This window comes from Hemiscyllium ocellatum, chromosome 24 (assembly GCF_020745735.1).
Source record: "Hemiscyllium ocellatum isolate sHemOce1 chromosome 24, sHemOce1.pat.X.cur, whole genome shotgun sequence".
In the NCBI taxonomy this organism is placed as follows: domain Eukaryota; kingdom Metazoa; phylum Chordata; class Chondrichthyes; order Orectolobiformes; family Hemiscylliidae; genus Hemiscyllium; species Hemiscyllium ocellatum.
In genome coordinates, this window is record NC_083424.1 from 37,035,871 (window position 1) to 37,057,741 (window position 21,871).

The window sequence follows — 21,871 nt, forward strand, 5'->3', positions numbered from 1 at the left end:
ATACAGGTTACATTGTACAATTTACTAGTTAAGATCAACATGAGCAAGATCAGCTTTATTTGAAGCTAGAGAGTCCATTCACCAGTCTAATAATGACCTGGAAGAAACTGTTCCTGAAGAGTGTGTGTGTGTGTGTGTGTGTGTGTGTGTGTGTTTTCAAGCTTCTGTATCCACTGCGGTGTAAATGGATATTTTTCAGACTGGCAGGATGTCACAAATGGTGTGCTACAGAGGTCATGGCAGTGCCTCACCCTTTTAGAATTTACGTCAATGACTTGAATGAAGGGATCAAAGGTATGGTAGCTAAATCTGTTGATGTTACAAAGATGGGTAGGAAAGTGAGTTGTGACAAGGACATAAGGACTCGGCGAATGTGGGTACTGCTGATTCTGGGATTAAGAGTCAAGATTAGAGTGGTGCTGGAAAAGCACAACAGGTCAGGCAGCATCCGAGGAGCAGGAAAATCGATGTTTCTGACAAAAGCCTGAAACATCAACTTTCCTGCTCCTCGGATGCTGCTGGACCTGCTGTGCTTTTCCAGCACTTCTCTAATCTTGACAGGGACATAAGGAGTCTAGAAAGGGATGTAGTCAGGTTAAGTAAGCGGACAAAGACATGACAGATAATGTACAATGTGGGGAAAATGTGAAATTGTCTATTTTGGCAGAATGAATTCAAAAAAAGAATATTATCTAAATGGTGGAAAGTTGCAGAGAGAGATCTGGCTGTCCTAGTGCTTGAATCCAGAAGTTAGTATGCCAGTACAATGAGTAATCAGGAAAGCTGAAATAATATAATGGTTTATTGTGAGGGAAAGTGAATGCAAGTGTAGGGAGGTTATGGAGGGACCCGCTTGTGATGCAGTGGTAGTGTTCCTACCTCTGGACTGGGAGGCCTGCTGCGTAATATTATCACTGAACTGGTAGGTTAGAAAAATACAGAGGTTACGCTTCAATTATACCAAACATTATGAGAGCACATTTGGAACACTACCATATTGGTCACTGTACTTATGGAAGGAGACAACGCCTTGGAAACAGTCCAGAGAAGGTTTACTGAACTAATACCTGGAATGAGTGGATTGCCTTATGAGGATAGACTAGACAGACTAGGTCTGTACCTTCTGCAGTTTAGAAGTTAGAGGTGAATTAATTGAAACACACAATATCCTGAGGTAACTTGACCAGGTGGATCTTGAAAAAAATTATCCTCATGTGAGAGAATTTAGAACTATTGGTCATTGTTAAAAAGTACGGGGCACCTATTTAAAACCGAGATGAGGAAATGTTTCTTTTTTCTCAGAGAACTGAAAGTCATTGAACTTTCCTTCCTCAGCAAGCATTTAATGCAGAATCTTTAATATTTTAAGGCAAAGGTAAATCGATTCTTGACTATCAAGGAGATGATAGATTACTGGGAATATATAGAGGAATGTAAGTTTGAGTTTAAAACCAGATCAGCTATGATTTTGTTGAATGGTAGAGCAGACCTGTACCCTTATCCCTTGTTTATATATTCAAATTAGTCAAATCTGCTTAGAACTGTCTGCTAGTCATGCTTTGATGTTATTATGTGTTACATTTGTTGACTGTTTCAAAATGATGGTATAACTAAGGTAAAGTGCATTACCTCTGTCAGGGAGAGAGAATCTCATTTCAGCAGTCCCTTTATTATGTAAGCAAAAGTGAACAGTCAGCATATTTTTCATCAAGAAAACAGAAATAAATAGAATGATACCAGGAAGTTAATGCTTTCCCTGTTAAAATCTACTAAATTATTTAGATATCTCCTCCAACAAAAAAAATTGAATAAATTAGTCATCATGAGAAGCTGGAAGGGGTTAATGGGAATGCAGCTGAAAAATGTGTTGCCTGCTAAAGTGCAGCAGGTCAGGCAGCATCCAAAGAGCAGGAGAATCGACGTCTTGGGCATGAGCCCGTCTTCAGGAAGGGCGGCTTCCTGAAGAAGGGCTCATGCCCGAAACGTCGATTCTCCTGCTCTTTGGATGCTGCCTGACCTGCTGCGCTTTTCCAGCAACACATTTTTTCAGCTCTGATCTCCAGCATCTGCAGTCCTCACTTTTTCCTTAGTGGGAATGCACCCTATCTGGAACTTTGATAGCAGTGTGCCCTATCTTAACTTTGTTGTATAAAATCCCATGCAAATTGTGCATGAATCCTTTAGCTGCTCATGCAACTAACCACAGGTTTCACAATTCAAATGTGTGGAGTTTTTACTCTCTAATAACATTAATTGTCTCCAGCAAATATATTAACAGATAATATCATGAATGATAAATCTTACAAATAGTTTAATTACAAATAATTACTAAAGTGGATGCTACAAGTATTAACTACAGAGAATGATAAAATTTTAATCTTTATAATAAAAACTCACAATTTATGAATTATAGCTGAAATATACCAACAATATGTGTATTTACAACTAGATTATAATAACAACTTAGACAAACCAAACACAGCCTCAAAGTCTTGGAAAAATAAGATATTGTACAAATATATTTGTGGTAGATTTATACTACTGGAGAGCATAAAAGAAAGAAAAGACTTGCACTTATGTAGTGAATTTCAGGAGCTCCTTTCATCATAGAATGCTTTACAGCAAATAAAATAGATTGGTGTAGTCAGTGTTGTAATATCTAAAACATGGCAGTCTCTATCAAGATCCCACCAATGGTAATGCTGGCTACCATCATTACTCCTCACCCTACTCTAACCCTTTATCTTTCTTAGGCAAAGTGACAGTGATGTCATTTGATGGTATCAAAGAAATACGAAGTTAAAAATCACACAACACCAGGTTATAGTCCAACAGGTTTAATTGGAAGCACACTAGCTTTCAGAGTGACACTCCTTCATCAGGTGGTTGTCAGGTAGAAGGAGCAGTGCTCTGAAAGCTCGTGCTTCCAATTAAACCTGTTGGACTACAACCTGGTGTTGTGTGATTTTTACTGGAGGCTTCGGTTTGGAAGGATCCCTTGGGGCCTTGGAGAGAGAGGTAAGGGAGGAGGTGTGGGCGCAAGTTTTGCATTTCCTGCGGTTGCAGGGGAAGGTGCCGGGAGTGGAGGTTGGGTTGGTGGGGGGTGTGGACCTGACGAGGGAGTCACAAATGGTGTGGTCTTTGCGGAACACTGATAGGGGAGGGGAGGGAAATATATCCCTGGTGGTGGGGTCCGTTTGGAGGTGGCGGAAATGACGGCGGATGATACGCTGTATACAGAGGTTGGTGGGGTGGTAGGTGAGAACCAGTGGGGTTCTGTCCTGGTGGCGGTTGGGGGGGCGGGGCTCAAGGGCAGAGGAGTGGGAAGTGGAGGAGATGCGGTGGAGGGCTTCGTCGATCACGTCTGGGGGGAATCTGCGGTCTTTGAAGGAGGAGGCCATCTGGGCTGTACGGTATTGGAACTGGTCTTCCTGGGAGCAGATGCGGCGGAGATGAAGGAATTGGGAATATTGGATGGCATTTTTACAGGGGGCAGGGTGGGAGGAGGTGTAGTCCAGGTAGCTGTGGGAGTCAGTCGGTTTATAGTAGATGTCTGTGTTGATTCGGTCGCCCAAGATAGAAATGGAAAGGTCTAGGAAGGGGAGAGAGGAGTCTGAGACAGTCAGGTGAATTTGAGGTCGGGATGGAAGGTGTTGGTAAAGTTGATGAACTGTTCAACCTCCTCGTGGGAGCACGAGGCAGCGCCGATACAGTCATCGATGTAGCGGAGGAAAAGGTGGGGGGTGGTGCCAGTGTAGTTGCGGAAGATGGACTGTTCCACATATCCTACGATGAGACAGGCATAGCTGGGGCCCGTGCGGGTGCCCATGGCAACTCCTTTAGTTTGGAGGAAGTGGGAGGATTGGAAAGAGAAGTTGTTCAGGGTGAGGACCAGTTCAGTCAGTCGAAGGAGGGTGTCAGTGGAAGGGTACTGGTTGGTGCGGCGGGAAAGGAAGAAGCGGAGGGCTTGGAGTCCTTCGTGATGGGGGATGGAGGTGTACAAGGACTGGATGTCCATCGTGAAGATAAGGCGTTGGGGACCGGGGAAGCGAAAATCATGGAGGAGGTGGAGGGCGTGGGTGGTGTCCCCAACGTAGGTGGGGAGTTCTTGGAGTAAGGGGGACAGAACCGTGTCGAGGTACGCGGAGATGAGTTCGGTGGGGCAGGAGCAGGCTGAGACAATGGGTCGGCCGGGGCAGTCAGGTTTGTGGATTTTGGGCAGGAGGTAGAAACGTACGGTGCGGGGTTGTGGGACTATGAGGTTGGAGGCGGTGGATGGGAGATCCCCTGAAGTGATGAGGTTATGGATGGTCTAGGAGATGATGGTTTGGTGGTGCCTGCACCTCCACACACATCATTTATTGCATCCGCTGCACTCGATGTGGCCTCCTCTATATTGAGGAGACGGGCCGCCTACTTGCGGAACGCTTCAGGGAACACCTCTGGGACGCCCGGACCAACCAACCCAACCACCCCGTGGCTCAACACTTTAACTCTCCCTCCCACTCCACCAAGGACATGCAGGTCCTTGGACTCCTCCATCGCCAGAACATAACAACACGACGGTTGGAGGAGGAGCGCCTCATCTTCCGCCTGGAAACACTCCAACCACAAGGGATGAACTCAGATTTCTCTAGTTTCCTCATTTCCCCTCCCCCCACCTTGTCTCAGTCGATTCCCTCGAACTCAGCACCGCCCTCCTAACCTGCAATTTTCTTTCTGACCTCTCCGCCCCCACCCCACTCCGGCCTATCACCCTCACCTTGACCTCCTTCCACCTATCACATCTCCATCGCCCCTCCCCCAAGTCCCTCCTCCCTACCTCTTATCTTAGCCTGCTGGGCACACTTTCCTCATTCCTGATGAAGGGCTTTTGCCCGAAACGTCGAATTTCCTGTTCTTTGGATGCTGCCTGACCTGCTGCGCTTTAACTAGCAACATATTTTCAGCTTGTGTGATTTTGAACTTTGTACACCCCAGTCCAACACCAGCATCTCCAAATCAAAGAAATACAAGTTAGTCTTCAGCAATTTTATTGCACAGTCCTCAAAAATATGTTCTAAAAGTTGCTTATTATGTTTTTTTATATATTTTCCTACCATTGAAACTTTGCATTTCAGTTCAGAAGATGTAATAATTTTGGATATTTTAAAGAGACCAGCAAAGTACACATTGACCCATTACAGTCCTGGTCTTTAACATCCCAAAGCCAGAAGAACGTCCACATCCATTAAGCATAATTGGTTTCATTACATATACATTTTTTTTTAAAAAACTGTTAATTAGTATAATAAACCTCATATTTGATGGCAAATAGTGCAATGGATAAATGTCATCCACATCATAGGTTTTTTTTCCTACAACATAATTGGCAGAGTATTGCTACATCATGACTGGAACAGAAATGTTCGAAATAGGAAAATAGTTTTAAGCAACAAGATTGAGATCAATAAAAGTAAAATAAAAAGTCAAATAAAAAAAAGGAGTTCGCCATTGGGGAAGCAAATTGACAGAAACAATATGCAAACATGAAACTTTTTTGATTATATATCTCTATGTAGGTCAATAAGAAAAGAAGGGACAGAGTTTTAACTCTCAAGTGGCACTATTGCTTTTACAAGACCCTTTACTGCATATATAACATAAAACATTCAAAGTAAAAATTGAAGACATTTCCTTTATTGCAGCATTACAGCACATCAATCTGTTTTATATATTCATATGCTTTTCAGAATAAAGTCTTTGCGATATAGTTTCATTTATTTTATAACTAAGTGCACATAATAAAACATACATAAATAAATACATAACAGTGAACTTCTTTCAAACTAATATATTATGGGAAAGTGGATCAGGAAAATTGTTGGCAGAGTTTACATTTATATTTTATGAGTTACTTTTCAGTTTGATTTTTATTTGACTTCCTGTTATATTTGTAACATTGTCATTTTGTTATTAAATCTAACAACAGAAGTACTATTGCATATCGTTATGAATGAATTGTACTAAAAAGGGGGAAAAGGTTGCAGCTTTGGATTGTAGAAAATCTGTGGCCTTCAGAAAAAACAAACAAAGAGCAGAGAGAGAGAGCGAGAGGTCGAAGGGGAAATATCTGATGCAGACAGTTCAAAAATCTCAAAATATTATTAGAAAATAATGAGCTTTTAACTAAAGTACTAATGCAGAAATTTTGGAGTGGCTGCACTGTTTTACAAAGGTAACCTGTTTTCTCGAAAATATTGTACCACATTCCAAAATAAATCATAACAAATGAATGACTTCAGAAGGACAGTCACTGTTCAAAAGCCAGCTGAAGATAATGTCCAACAGCCAGCAAATGAAAAGAAGGAATAATGCTGCTTTTGACAGTTAACTTAGGAAGGAATATTGGCATGACAACTGAGATCCACGCTGTCCTTCAAATAGCATTATGCAAAACTTAACATCAACTTGTGCATGTGTCATAAAAAGTTAATATGCACGTACAGCAAGTAATTAGGGAGGCGAGTTGAATGCTATCCATCATTACAAAAGAAACCAAATATAAACATGTGGATATATGCCTCCGCTATACTTGACCTTGGTGAGATCACACTTTGAATATTGTTAGCAGTTTTGGTCTCCTTACTTAAGGAAGGATGTAGACGCATTGGAGACAGGTCAGAGGTTTACTAGATTCACACCTGGAATGAGTGCATTGTCTTATGAAGATAGGTTGGACAGCTTGTGTTTATTTCACCTGCAAGTTAGAAAAGTGAGGGCTGACTTGATTGAAGTGTAAAAGATCCTGAATGAAAAATGTTTCTTCTTGTTGGTGAGCCCTTGAACTAGAGGACACTGTTTAAAAATTAGGGGTCTCTCATAAGACCATGATGAATCCCCTATGGCCATTCCCCTCAATAACAAGTAAAGTTTTGGACACTGTTGGGGGGAACGACTTACCGAGGTAAGCCAATGGGGTGCAGGTCTCTGGCACAGAGCCTGTCCCTATTGCTGAGAAGGGAAGGGGGAAGATGAGCACAGCATTAGTCACTGGGGACTCCATAGTTAGGGGGACAGATAGGAGGTTCTTTGGGAATGAGAGAGACTCACTGTTGGTGTGTTGCTTCCCAGGTGCCAAGGTTCACGATGTCCCAGATCATGTTTTTGGGATCCTTAAGGGGGAGGAGAAGCAGCCCCAAGTTGTGGTCCACATTAGCACTAATAACAGAGATACTAATGAGGTGAAAAATAAGGAGAGAGAGGAGTTGAATGTATGGCTACAGGATGCAGCAGGAGGCTGGGTTTCGGATACCTGGATAATTGGAGCTTATTCTGGTGTAGGAGAGACCTCTACAAATCAGATGGGTACCAATATCCTGCAGGGGTGGGGGTGGAATTTGCTAATGCTCTTCGTGAGGGTTTAAACGAATTCAGTAGGCGATGGGAACCTAAATTGTAGTTCCAGTGTCCAGAAGGTTATGAGTAGTGAGGTCAGGAGTAAGGTTTCAAGGTCACAAGAGTGCACCAGCAAGCAGGAAGGTGATTTGACATGTGGAGAAAGTGAGAACTGCAGATGTTGGAGATCAGAGTCAAGAGTGTGGTGCTGGAAAAGCACAGCAGGTCAGGCAGCATCTGAGAAGCAGGAGAATCAACTTTTCGGGCATAAGGCCTACATCAGGAATGAGGCTTGTGGGCCAAATTGCACACCAAAATTGTTTAGTTTGACTCCAGAAATGCAAGAAACTTTGATTGTCATGTACATATGTAGATAACAGGTGCTTGAGTAGAACTGTGTTCAATTCTACAGTTTTTTTGGTTCACATCTCATCCTCATATTAAGGGAACTTATGTGAGATAGTCTCATAGAATCATACAGCATGGAAACAGACCTTTGGTTCAACTAGTCCATGCAGAACATAATCCCAAACTAACTAGCCCCATCTATCTGCTCCTGTTGCATAACCCTCCAAACCCTTCCTATTTGTTTACTTATCCAACTGTCTTTTAAACATTATAATTGTGCCTACATCCACCACTTCTGCAGGAAGTTCACTACACATGTAAATCACCCACTGTGTAAAAAATTTGCTTCTCATGTTTTTCTTAAAATCTTTCTCCTTTCACCTTAAAAACATGACCCACAGTCTTGAAATCCCTCTCAACCTCCTACACAGAAGTCAAAAAAGCCCCAGCCTATCCAGCATTTCTTCCATATGTGACAATATTTTGGTAAATCTCTTCTGAACCCTCTCCAGCTGAATAATACTCTACTTACAGTAATCGTGAACAGGCCTCACCAATGTCCTGTAACCCTCATTTTCACCTGAAGGAGCAGTGCTCTGAAAGTTGTGATTTCAAATAAACCTGCTGGACTATAACCTGGCATCGTGTGACTTGCAACCACGTCCACGCCACTCCAACACCGGCACCTCCACGCCACTCCAACACCGGCACCTCCACATCATGGTTGTGCAATGTCAACATGACTTCCCAATTCCTATACTGTACTTTAAAGGACTGAGCAATGAAGGCTGTCTATGTGTGATACAAACTTCAAAGAATTAAGTACATGAACATCTAGGCTCCTCTGTTCTACAATACTAGCCAAGGCCTTACTATTAATTGTCTAAGTCCTGCCCGATTGTTGTACCAAAATGCAATACTTCACATTTATCCAGATTGAACTCCAACTGCCACTTTTAAGTCCATTGACATATTTCATCAAGATCCCTTTGATGAAACCTTCTTCACTGTGTACTACGCCACCAATTTTGGTGTTATCTGCAAACTTACTAATTATGCTTTCTATATTCTCATGAACAGTTGCAATTTTAAAAGAAAGTTCTATGCATACAAACTAAATGGATTTTTGACTCCTGATTGATTTCTTCACTGAGCTTCCTAATGGATTCAAAATTTGGAATTGTTCTTGATTTGTAACAGGACAAAGTCTCTCATAGAGGCATAAACCGTGTCTGCTACCAATACCATAATATTGTTAAGTTTGGCACTGAGGGGATATGCCATCATAACAGGATACACTGATGATCTGTCATTCTCATGCTGTAATACTTAGGTTAGCTGTTGTAACATAATGATGAAGCATAGGTCACATAGCACTGAAACGTATCATGAACTTTTATTACAGCTCTTGGAAATTACCTGTGTATGCATTACATATAGGCACACATTCTGAAATCAACAATTATACAGAGATGTAAAAACAGAACTAAAAAAAATTAATTATTCAAATGTTAATATTTGGAGATTTGAAAACTTGTCCTGACCTGTTGATTACGTCTGGAGAGTATGTATTATTCTCAGTTGCTCTTGGCCAAAAACTTTGAGTCTCTTGCTATTGTGCAACTTATCAGCGTCATTGGAGGTTTCTTCATCACTCTCTGCGAGCCTAATCATCACATTGTACACTGGTCTGAATTAAGTTAGAAATGTAGCATCATGATCCGACATGACTTCAAATGATCTGGACGGCCTGGGCTGTTTGGTATCTTAGAAACCTTTGCTGGTATCCAGCTATTCATGCTTGGATTGGACTTGGACTCTATCTGAGGATCACTACCTGCTTGCTGATGGTGTATCTGTTTCTTTCTTCTCTGTCTTTGAAGAGCAAACCCTGTGGCTTCTGCATCTTCAACATCTTGTTGTGATTTGAATCTCATGAATGGTTATGATGCTGACGTCTGTGCATACTGGCACTGCTGGATCATTGGTGAGTTTGTGATAGAAGATTTTGAGAATCCAAACTAAACTTGCATATAGGCACTGATATGTGATTGTGCCAAAGTACAGAATTGATGATTTGTTTCATACTTTGAGAATGTCTTTTGTAGGTTACACGATGGGACACCACTTGTGGCGGGTATATGACTTTATGATATGGTGGTGGTATTATATTGGCCCAAGTTCCTGCACCAATGTTAGCGTCCAGGATGGATCGACCTGCCCATTGAGGACATATGGTGTTGATGGCTGTGAAAGCTTCCACTAATCTTTACTGAAGGATGTGGTATGTGAAGTGGACAATACTTCTTAGCCATTGTCCAAAGTTGCTTTTAGTTTGTTGGCTGCTTATTTTGACAGCTTTCCAGGCAGCCAGCTTTCTGGTGGTGTAGCAACTTGTTGGTCACTCTGGGTCTTGTTCCAGGGTCCAGTTTAGTTTTTGAAACTGGATTTTCCTCAAATGCATGTAGAATGCCCTTTGGTGCTGCATGCTTTGCAGATATGGAAAAGTGCCAGAAAGTTTCTGGATAGATGTGACAAACTGCATCTATGACAAATTTTGCTGGTTTGGTGCACTTTGCTAATGCAACAATAGTATCGTCTGCACCTAAAGGACATAACTAATGTTGGCCTATCAAAATGACTTAATGCTGGTCTCTATTTTGCAGAAGGGATTAGGAGAAAAATCTTCTTGGCTTTCTCTGCTTCTGAACTGCTTATTATCAAATCACTGTTTGAATGAATTTACTGGGCAAAATGTAATGCCAAGTTTGGTGGTCTATGGTCCTCTGCAACAATGGTGGCTTTCAGATGCCAACACATCTCTCTTTGTGATACAGATGGTGTAGGAAGGCAGTGTTAGGTCAAAGACTCATTAGCAAATTGGATGATGCTTAACTGTCAGCAAAAGAGCCTTTTTTAACCCCATCTGAATTTTTTTAATAGTTTGCAAGTAGAAATTTTAGAAGTAAATGACAAAAGCACAAAATTTTCTTTAATGCCATTCTTTTTTATCCTCCAAGGTTTCACACAACAGTGTACTGGAGATTAATCTTCAATTCCGGAACTTGCAGGCCAGTCCTGGAGGGTTGATAACCTACTTCTGGGGAATCGAGCAGGAAAAGTACAGGAAAGTGGACTTGAAGAGTGTTGGATCAGCCACGATCCTATTGAATGGTGGATCAGGCTCAAATGCTTAATGGCTTACTCCTGTTCCTATATCTTATTGGCATTAAAATGCACTCAGTGTTTGAGCAAGGGATCCAGCATTGGAAGCAACCCCTACTGCCCAAGCTCCTGACCACCCTCCTGCCATCATTTGCCAGTGGCTAAGGTCCCTCAGCAATCCTGGGCCTCAGGTGGGTACATTAAAATCAATAGTCACTATCTCCCCAGCACTGCACAACAATAGCACTGCCTGGTTTCTATTGACTGGCAACTCAGAATGGGTAGGACTTCCACCTCTGGAATCCTTGATCTTGGGAAAGACTTATTGTTGCTCAGTAAGTGACACCTCATGTGGTGAACTTTGAAAAGTGGCAATACAGAATTCTTGCCAAGTCTACTGGGTCCACATTTGTTTGTCATTCATATAAATGATTTGAATGAGAATATAGGAAGTGCGGTTTGTAATTTAGCAGATGACACCAAAATTGGTGGTGTAGTGGACAGGAAGGTTAACTAAGATTACAAAGAGAACTTGATCAGTTGGACCAATGGGCTGAGAAGTTCCAATGGAGGTTTAATTTGGATAAATGTGAGGTACTGCATTTTGGTAAAATGAGCAAAGGCAGGACTTATACAATTATTTGGTAAGGCCCTGGATCGAGAAGGACTAAAGTTCAGGTACATAATTCTTAGAAATTTGTGTCAGTTAGATGGGGTGGTTAAGAAGGTACTTGACACACTTGCCTTCATTGCTCAGACCTCTGAGCAAAGGATTTTGGGTGTCATGTTGAGGTTGTGCAGGACATTGCTGAGGCCTCTTCTGGAGTACTGTATGCAGTTCAGTCACCCTGTTATAGGAAGAATATTATTAAATTGGAGGGGATTCAGAAAAGATTTACCAGAATATTACCAGGAATGGAGGGGTTGAGATATAAAAATAGGCTGGATGAGTTGGGACTTTATTCACTAGAGTATAGGAGGTTGGGGAGTGATCTTATAGAGATTTATAAAATCATGAGGGACAGAGATAAGGTGAATAGCAAAGGTCTTTTCTAGGAGTGGAGGAGTCTAAAACTAGGGGGCATATTTTTAAGGTGAGACGAGAAAAGCTTAGAGAGGTCATAAGGTGCAATTATTTTTACACACAGAGTGGTTTGTGTGTGGAATGAACTGCTGGAGTAAGTGGTGGATGCAGGTACAGTTACAATGTTTAAAAGACATTTGGATAATACATGAATAGGAAAGGTTTGGAGGGATATGGGCGAAATACAAGTAAATGGGACTAATCTGGTTTGGGAACAAGATTGGTGTGGACTGGTTGGACCGTAGAGTCTGTTTCCATGCTATATGACCTAATGACTCTTTCCAGTTTTTGGACATTGATTATTATTTCCTTTATTACAACAGTGACTAAATTTCAAAAGTATGTCATTGGCTGGAGAGGTCCGTTGAATCATAGAATCCCTACAATGTGGAAGCAGGCCATTTGGCCTATTGAGATTACACCAACTCTTTGAAGAGCATCCTACCCAGACCTCACTACCCTATCCCTATAACACTGCATTTCCCATGGCCAATCCACCTAACCTGCACATCTTTGAACTGTGGGAGGAAACCTGAAGAAACCCATGCAGACATGGAGTGAATGTACAAACTCCACACAGAGGGTGGAATTGAATCCAGGTGCTGTGAGGCAGCATTGCTAACCTCGAGCCACCATGCCACCCTTTGAGCCTTCCGTATTTTTATAGATAAAGTTGTCATTCTTCAGCCAGATCCCACTTTCCAATAATGTTCCATCGCTTGGTCTTGCTGGAGAGCAGGAGAACAAGACTAACCGTGTTGAGCTTCCAACCATGACAACACAACACTGTCAGGTGGGTAGTGAAACCAGAGCAAATCCCACAGACCAGCTACAAGGCTGGCAAAAGTACAAGGTAAAGGAGAGTTACCTATCAAGTGATCCCTGGATCATCACAAGAACACTGCTGGGTTAAGCATTTTCAGGCAGGCAAAAAAAGTTAATTTTATTTTTAAAAGCTTCAACTTAAAAGTAAACTACACTAATATTTCTATAACAATTTCACCTTAAGAGGATGTGGTAGAAATGAATAAGATACTTTGAAGTTAGGTTTTAAAGCTCTTTGACAGAATAATCAAGGGAACCTCTTTACTTGTATTTGCCCTAAATTATCTTTTAATCAGTTAATACTGTCATCACTGGATGTGTGGTTAAGGAATTTGCTATTCTTTGGAAGTGCCTGGCAGATAAAACTTTATTAAAGTTTAGCCTCCAGATGTCCATCATTTCACTGTGAAGTTTGGAAAACAGGCAAACACAAGTACACATACTAATTACAAAAGAACCTCTTCCAAGTTCTACTGAAGAATTATGATGCAACTGTGCTGACACTATTGGGTAAAATTAGATCGTGAATCTGAAAATATTCAATTACAGTGCATTAGAAGCATAAATCAGGAAGTGTACGCATAGATTATAATGGTACACTGAAGAATTGTAGCCAGATCAGGAATTCTGTGCATTAAAAACGAATGGAAAGCAATTCCCTTATGGTGGGTCCTTACATTTGGATCAGATTTATTCTTGGATCTGGTACATATTCCTGTGGCATCAACTGCATATTGCACACCTCTGCTCTGACAATTATTTAGCAGGAGAAATACTCCAGATCAGTGCAGTCTATCTGATTATGGTACTGGCATTCGCAAGTGAAAGCCAGTCATTTTTAATTTCTGTCTATCTCAGATTTCAAAGGGCTATGGTGCAGCTTTACAGCAGAGGGCAATTATATATTTTATTGTACAGGAAATATCATTGAAATGTTGGCACAACAATGAATGTGAAAGCAAATAGTCAGCTCTGCAGACTCTGCAGCCTCACAATTAGGGATTAAAAATGGGCTGTTCGTTGCCAAGTCTGTAGATTCCAACATGGTGGTACTGAAATCATGTAAAATTGATCATAGATTATAAACTTTGACTGGAAATAATTCAACTTACACAGAATGAGGCCTCGATTCTTTGATGTCAGACCAGGCCAGACCCAGAAACATGAATACCAGGAGATTTACATTCGCCGATTTCAAACTAACGTCACACGAGTTAGAAAAATCTTTGCTTTATATCTAATTCTTTTGAGTTTATACTTAAGCTTGGAGCAAAAAAAAATTTAAGCTACACACAAACAAAAATATTTACACGCACAAATTAAGCAGCTGCGATATTGCTTTATGGAAACTTCCAGCACAGATGGGACTGAAACCCTTTATATCCTCGGTGTTTGATGGATTAGCAAAGCATGTTTCATAATTAAGAAAATGTGGCTCCTAATCCCTGGTATCATACCTATGTCGTGTAGCTGAGTCTGAACAGTTGCAATTGAGTTGTAATTATATTTTGAGTAATAAAACAGGAGACTGATCTGTCTGAGTTGTAACACTGATCCTAAATGCAGCGTTGTCAGAAAGAAAACAGAGACATGGGCCTAGCTGGCATTGGTTTCCAGACTTACACACAAAAGTGGAGTGACTGATTGATAACCAATCTCCACCCAATTAATCTAAAAATGTGAACTCCTCATGGTAATTGACTACAGGATTATATTTCTGATTTCACACTCTAGAAAGCAAATCACCTTTTAAGGTCATTTTTCAACAGCATCTACACCTGCCTCTCTCATCATGGAGGACAGCAGGGAAGTCTGACCCCTTGACACTGATCACTAAACCATGCTACCACACTGTGGCTAGTCACAGCAAGGGCTGCTACAATGCATGACTTCAACCACTTCTCCTCCCAGCCACGTCCTTCCTGCTCATAAAGAAATTAAAACAGAAAGATACCATGGTGTGGGGTAGTCTGATCACATCCGTTCTGTCAGTCAAGAGAAGTTGACCTTGTCCACATTGTTGAACGTAAAAGCTGATGACTGTATTTGTGTTGCTGAGGGGGGAGGGTTGAGGTCACAAGCCCATGTTACATAACACTCTCATTGGATCAGAGACGATTAAGAGGTGACTTTGTTCAGGTGTTCAAAATTACAAACTATTTTGACAGGACAAAGAAGGATATTCTGCTCCCACTACTGTAGTTGGTATGTCTGTAACTAGGAGTCACAACTTCAAGATTGTCAGGAGAGAGCTAGGATTGAAATCAGGAGAAACAGTGGTTAGCACTACCTGTCTTACAGTGCCAGGGACCCGGGTTCAATTCCAGCCTCAGGGCGACTGTTTGTGTGGAGTTTGCACATTCTCCCCATATCTGTATGGTTTTCTTCAGGGTGCTGTGGTTTCCTCCCACAATCCAAAGATGTGCAGGTTAAGTGGATTGGCCATGCTAAGTTGCCATCATGTCCAGGAGTAGACAGGCTGGGTGGATTAACCATGGGAAATGTGGGATTACCGGGATAGGATGGGGGCTGGGTCTGGGTGGGATCGTCTGAGAGTCAGTGTGGACTCAATGGGCCAAATAACCTGCTTTCATGCTGTAGGGATTCGATGATTAAATCTATGTTCCTATGACCTTTATGCAGAGAGTTGTTAAGATTTGGAATACACTACGTGGGAGATTGGGGGAAGCAGATTCTATAGGAGGTTTCAAAACTGAGCTGGATTTACATATGAAATTGATGAATTTAGAGGATTAAGGAGATAGGCTGGAGATTGGAGCTAGCTGGGTAGCTCTTTCCAGGGCTGGTAAGTACATGGTGGACCGAATTGTCTCCTACTGTAACAATAAAATTCTATGAACTATGTTAGATGTCATGAGGTGGGGGTACACCTAGACAATACTACACATATGGAATAGCTTGCCCCAATTCTTGCAGCCACCAACAGTACAATGAGTTCCTTCAGTTTTGAGCTCTGTGTGGTTCTGTTTGGAGACAAAAAGTACTGCGGATGCTGGAATCTAAGGTAAACAACTAGGAGGCTGGAGGAACACAGCAAGCCAGACAGCATCAGGGCTTCTGATAACCTTAACCAAGAGGGAGGACCCATCTGAAAGAATCAGTGCCAGAATAAGCTCCTGCACTATGGGAGAGTTGAAGAGGTATTTCCAGTTTTCTTTTTATAAATTGGCTTGTGGGTTTTGCTTAAATCTGGTTTATCATGTCTTACATGGCTCACAGGTGAGGTGGTGAGTGTCTGTATTGTGACACATAACTAGAGAATGAGAGAGGGTATATTTACCAGCAGTTTCTTTCTAAGCCACCACAACCACTTGCCCCCTCCCATCCAGCCCATCCCCCAACCCTCTATCAGTCGTCCGATGTGTGTACGAAATCAGTGTAGGCTCCGTATGATATCCTGACTTGCTCAGGTTTTTGTCTGGCATCTGTTATTGATACAAGTGCTCACAGTGTGAACTGATATGATTCGGCCCACTCAATGCTGACAGAAGCCTCTCCATGTTGGTGCTCATTTGGTTGTTTTGCGATTTTGATTCTGACCTGTTTTCCAAGTCAACCGTATACATTTTGTCCCATCAGCACTCCAAGTCAAAGCAGCTTCAGTGTCCCTTTGTAAAGTGATATTATGACTGTACCTGGAAAGGCTCCTCTGGAGACACACTAATTAGAGAAAAATAATTGAAAGCAAAGTGAGTGGATTCATGGAATAAGTCTTTGTTTAAACAGAAAATGATAGTTTTGATTTATTCTCACTTTAGAATTTAATTGAACCCAGTTCAGCTACAAAAAGTTAAATCATAACAAATTCATTCTTTAACCTCAGATCATTTGATGTCAAAATACGACCCTAGTTCTCAAAGTGTTAATGGTTTAACATTGCAAATTCAGCATTCCAGACAGACAGCAGCTTATCTTAGGGTAGAATTTGTATCAGAAGCTGCTTACATTCCATCTTTGAATAGATAAGCTCATTGTTAACAGAGCAAGCTATTAGATCTCTTTTTTAAAGAAATATTACAAAGACACTTTTTCTTGACATTCCTAACAACGAGCACACTTTATATATGGGACCGAATGTATAACAACAAAAAAAAATTACCTTTATATAGCACCTTTAATATGGTGAATTGTCCCAAGATGCTTCATAAAATTAACAGGAAGCTACATAATCCAATAGTAGGGTCAATAAGCAGAAACCTTAGTCAGAGTTCTAAGCAATATCTCAGAAGAGGAAAGAGGAATAGGGAGGTGGAAAGGTTTAAGAAGGAAATTCAAGAACTCTGAGCATTGGCATCTAATGGCCTTGCCACTAATGATGGATTGATTAAAACAAAACTAAGAACTTCTAAATATTGTGAAACAGGATACCAAGCAGGTCGATGAACACAGGGGTGATGGGCTAGAGCATGTCAGCATGGTTTTGGATCATATTAGATTGGTGACTGACTAGGACAGTATTGGAATAGCTAAGTCTGAAGATAACAAAAGCATTGATATCCTTCATTTCAAATCTATCCAAGGCATGGACCAATCCTATGTCTGTAATAGCCTGTAACCTTGCAGTTCTAAAATTGAAGGGATTTAAATATGGGCACAGACTTAGGAGCTGACAACACATTGGAGACGAAGAGAGATGACAGATGGGATGATCATGTGCATTTATATACAGTTAAATCAATTGCCATTCATCATGTGGTAGGTTACTGCCACTATTCTTGTTAATTGTAGGGATCTACTGGAATCTCTTGGTTTCATGTAATTGAGGAGAGCAACTTCCTACAAGAGGCTTTTTGTAATTCATTCATGGAGTATGGGTATCATTTATAAAGCCATACAGTTTTATGCCCAGAAGGCTATTAAATTTCCCACATTGTAGTAGGTCTGGAGTCACTTGTAGGTCAGAAAATGTAGGAATATCCAATTTCTTTCCCTAAAAAAAATTGTGAACTAGATGAGTTTTTTAGGACAATCTATAGTGAATACATGATTGCCATTACTGAGATGAAGAATTTCTTCAGAGACTTTTGAACCTGTGGAAATCTCTACCACAGAAAGCTGCTGGAGCCAGTTCATTAGACATATTCAAGAGGGATATGGCCCTTGTGGATAAAGTGATCAATGGGTAAGAAAAAAAGTGTATGAGTGGACACTGAGGTTGCGTGATCAACCATGGTCATATTGAAGGTGGTGCAGACTCAAAGGGCCAAATGGCCTACATCTGCACCTATTTCCTATTTTTCTCTTTTTATTCCAGATTTTTATTAAATTAAAATTTCAACATCTGCCATGGAGGGATTTGAACCGATGCTCCCAGAACATTAACTTAGGTTCTGGATTGCGAGTCCTGTGACATTGCTCCCATCTCTCCTTATAGTGGACAAGAAGTAGTTTATTGCATGAAAGTAACCAACTGCAGGTTACGCTGACATGGTGGACATTGTTATGAAGATTATGAGGAGAGCTTGATCATTAGGTCTCAGCTGAGATCTTAAGTTGTTTTGCCAAAAGACTGTATGACATTAGCACAGTGGCTTCCTCAGTATTAATTGTGTCAAGCCCTCACCTTCTCTAATATAAGTTTTCATGAGCAATGGGATCAGGAGTTAGATCTTGGAAGAGAGGATTAGTCACAGCAGATTTCAAAGAGTGAGGCATAATATCTGGGTAAAGAGAATTTGTTCAGGTCATTGGCTGACCAGTGAACAAGGAGGGAAAGTTGGATGGTCTGTGGAAATTGGCTTGAGCAAACAGAACATGGATCTGGTGGACAAAGTTAAAAGTTACAGAACACCAGGTTATAGTCCAAGGTTAATTTGGAAGCACTAGATTTCAGAGCGCTGCTCCTTCATCACAACCACCTGACGAAGGAGCAGCGCTCCAAAAGCTAGTGCTTCGAAATAAACCTGTTGGACTATAACCTGATGTTCTGTGATTTTTAACTTTGTCCACCCCAGTCCAACACCGGCACCTCCAACTGATGGATATTATTAAGTTTAGAGATATTATGAGGGCTGATTTAAGAGAAATTATCTGAGAGTTCAGGGATAGGATAGGTTTCCAGATGGCTATTGACCAAGGCTACTGAGCAGATAGTTTCAGATTTACTGAAAAGAAAGCCCATGAACTCTTTGCAAGTTTATTTGAGGAAGATTGGTCTACAACCAGAGCAGTTTAAGAAAGCTTGCAGTCCAGAAGACAATTGGTAGTGTGTAATTGGTCTCTGCCAGCAGCACTAAATGGGCTGAAGGGAATATGCAGCTTTTTATTTCCATTACAAGACATTTCTATCACTAAAGAATTGTTACAGGCACAGTAAAACTTAACTATCAATTTCAACACCCATCATCTGATTCTAATGCCCATGACCTTAAAAATTGTTTTTAAAATAATTAGTACTTTCCTAAAATGTCGACTGTGATCACCTGGCCAGGATGAGCCAAGCTCTCAAAATCATCTGTAAACAAGGATCAGTCTGAACTGAAATTAATTTAATTATAAGAAGCACGAGGACTCAGATAGTGGTTGGTACACACAAATTGAGAGGAAGATCTGTGTGTGTAGTAATCTGCTTGAAACTCAGGAGACTCAGGAATATACCAATGGATCTTTATCAATAGTTTCGGAATAGCCAAGCAGGATCAAAGAAATTAGCTTTGTAAACAAGAACCGGAAGACATTATTTCTCTTTCCCTCCCACTCTCGATTTCAGAAATTTGCACCTAATGAAAAGCAACTTTGAAAAACCTCAATTCTACGAGGTTTTTCAAAACCAGTTACTAGTGGTGTGCCACAAGGATCTATTTTGGGACCACTGTTGTTTATCAGTTTTATAAATGACTTAGACGCAGGCATAGGTGGATGGGTTAGTAAATTTGCAGATGACACTAAAGTCGGTGGAGTAGTGGACAGTGTGGAAGAATGTTACAGGTTGCAGAGGTACTTGGATAAACTGGAGAATTGGGCAGAGAGGTGGCAAATCGAGTTCAATGCAGCTAAATGTGAGGTGAATCACTTTGGGAAGAATAACAGGAAGGCAAAGTACTGGATTAATGGAAAGATTCTTGGTAGTGTGGATATGCAGAGGGATCTTAGAGTCCATGTACATAGATGCCACCCAGGTTGATAGTGCTTTTAAGAAGGCATACGGTGTGTTAGGTTTCATTGGTAGAGGGATTGAGTACAAAATGCAAGTGCAGCCACACTTGGAATACTGTGTACAGTTGTGGTCGCCATATTTTGGGAAGGAGGTGGAAGCATTGGAAAAGGTGCAGAGGAGATTTACCAGGATGTTACCTGGTCTGGAGGGAAGGTCTTATGAGGAAAGGCTGAGAGACTTAGGTCTGTTCTCATTGGAAAGAAGAAGGCTAAGAGGGGATTTGATAGAGACATACATGATAATCAGAGGATTAGATAGGGGAGACAGTGAAAGTCCTTTTACTAGGATGATGACGTCAGCTTGTACGAGGGGCATAACTACAAACTGAGGGGTGATAGATTTAAGACAGATATCAGAGGCAGATTCTTTACTCAGAGAGTGGTAAGGGCATGGAATGCTCTACCTGCCAATGTAGTTAACCTAGCCACATTAGGGAGATTTAACCAATCCTTGGATAAGCACATGGATGATTTTGGGATAGTGTAGGGGGACGAGCTGAGAATAGTTCACAGGTCAGTGCAATATCGAGGGCCAAAGGGCTTGTTCTGCGCTGTATTGCTCTGTGTTCCATGAGATGTCAAGGTTACCTGCAAGTCCTGACACACCTGAGGAAACAAGACAGCAGCCAAACCTGGGACAAGTTTAACTCTCATGACTCAAAAATATGAAATGGTAACTACTTGTATGAAAAGACACCCACCTCCCACCTCTTCTTTTTAAGCTTATTACCTGTGCCGGTGTGTATGTATTCAATGACACATTTTATTATTTTATTCTAACTAGTAGGCAATAAAACTCCTTCCCTTTCATTCAGAAGTATTGGAATTGGTTCTGTTGTATTTTTGATCTAGTTAACTAAGTTTAATAAGAAGTATGTTCAGTACGTGTTCTGAAATGAAAAATAGTTTTTGCCCCTGACCAAGAAGGAGTTAAAAGAAAGTGGTATCAATCATTCATTCACACCTGTCCATAAATTACTGAGAATTTTAAATTCAGTCCAAGTAAAAACACCAGTGTGACTGGAAGAGCAGTCTCTATGAAGAAATTGAAATAATGTTCTGTGAACTTCAGTGGATATCATTGGGTGCAGTGAGAAAGTTACTACTTATTTGCTGCAATCCTTTTTTTTGGAGTGCTCGCATAGACCATCATTAGCCCAGCTGTAATGTATTAATTCCAACTTTTTGCATTTTTATTATAGAAACGTAATTTTTTCCACTACATTAATCGGACATTAAGGATCAACAGATCAGATAGATTGAGAGAATTTTTCACAAAGTGTGGCTGATATAGAGAATAAAGCAGCCATTGCCTGGAGCAAAACAGTCAGATGGGTGGCATATTGAATTCCTGATCTGATGGGTCAGATATGTAGTGTGTTTTCTCTTGCATCCAATACTTTCCTAGCATTCAAATCTCAGCAGCTGATATCTCGATACTTTTCTAGCATACAATCATTATTGCCCTGCAATTCACTGTGTTTCAAATCACAGCACGCAATAATGGACAATGGTTAGTTTTATTTTTGTTTGGTTCTTTCTGTAAGTTACCCATTATTTGCTGTGGTTTCTGTTGATCATCTCTTTAACTAACTATCAGGTGCTGTGACAGTGAGTTTATGGGCGATGTTTTAATTGTCACCAGTGAACCAAGAATTGCCTCATGAGTTTTCCACTTAATATTCTATCCTTTCCAGTCTGCCCTCAAGCAAAGATGTCAAGGCTCAAAGATAAGGCTTTTTCTTCCATCTCCAAAGACTTGAGCATGTGATCCAGGCTGACACCTCAGTACTGTACCTTTAAAGGTGACCTTTTTCATGTGCAATGTTAAACTGAGGTCCTAACTCCCCTCTTGGAGAAATGTAAATGTGCACATGGCACAATTGAAAATAACAG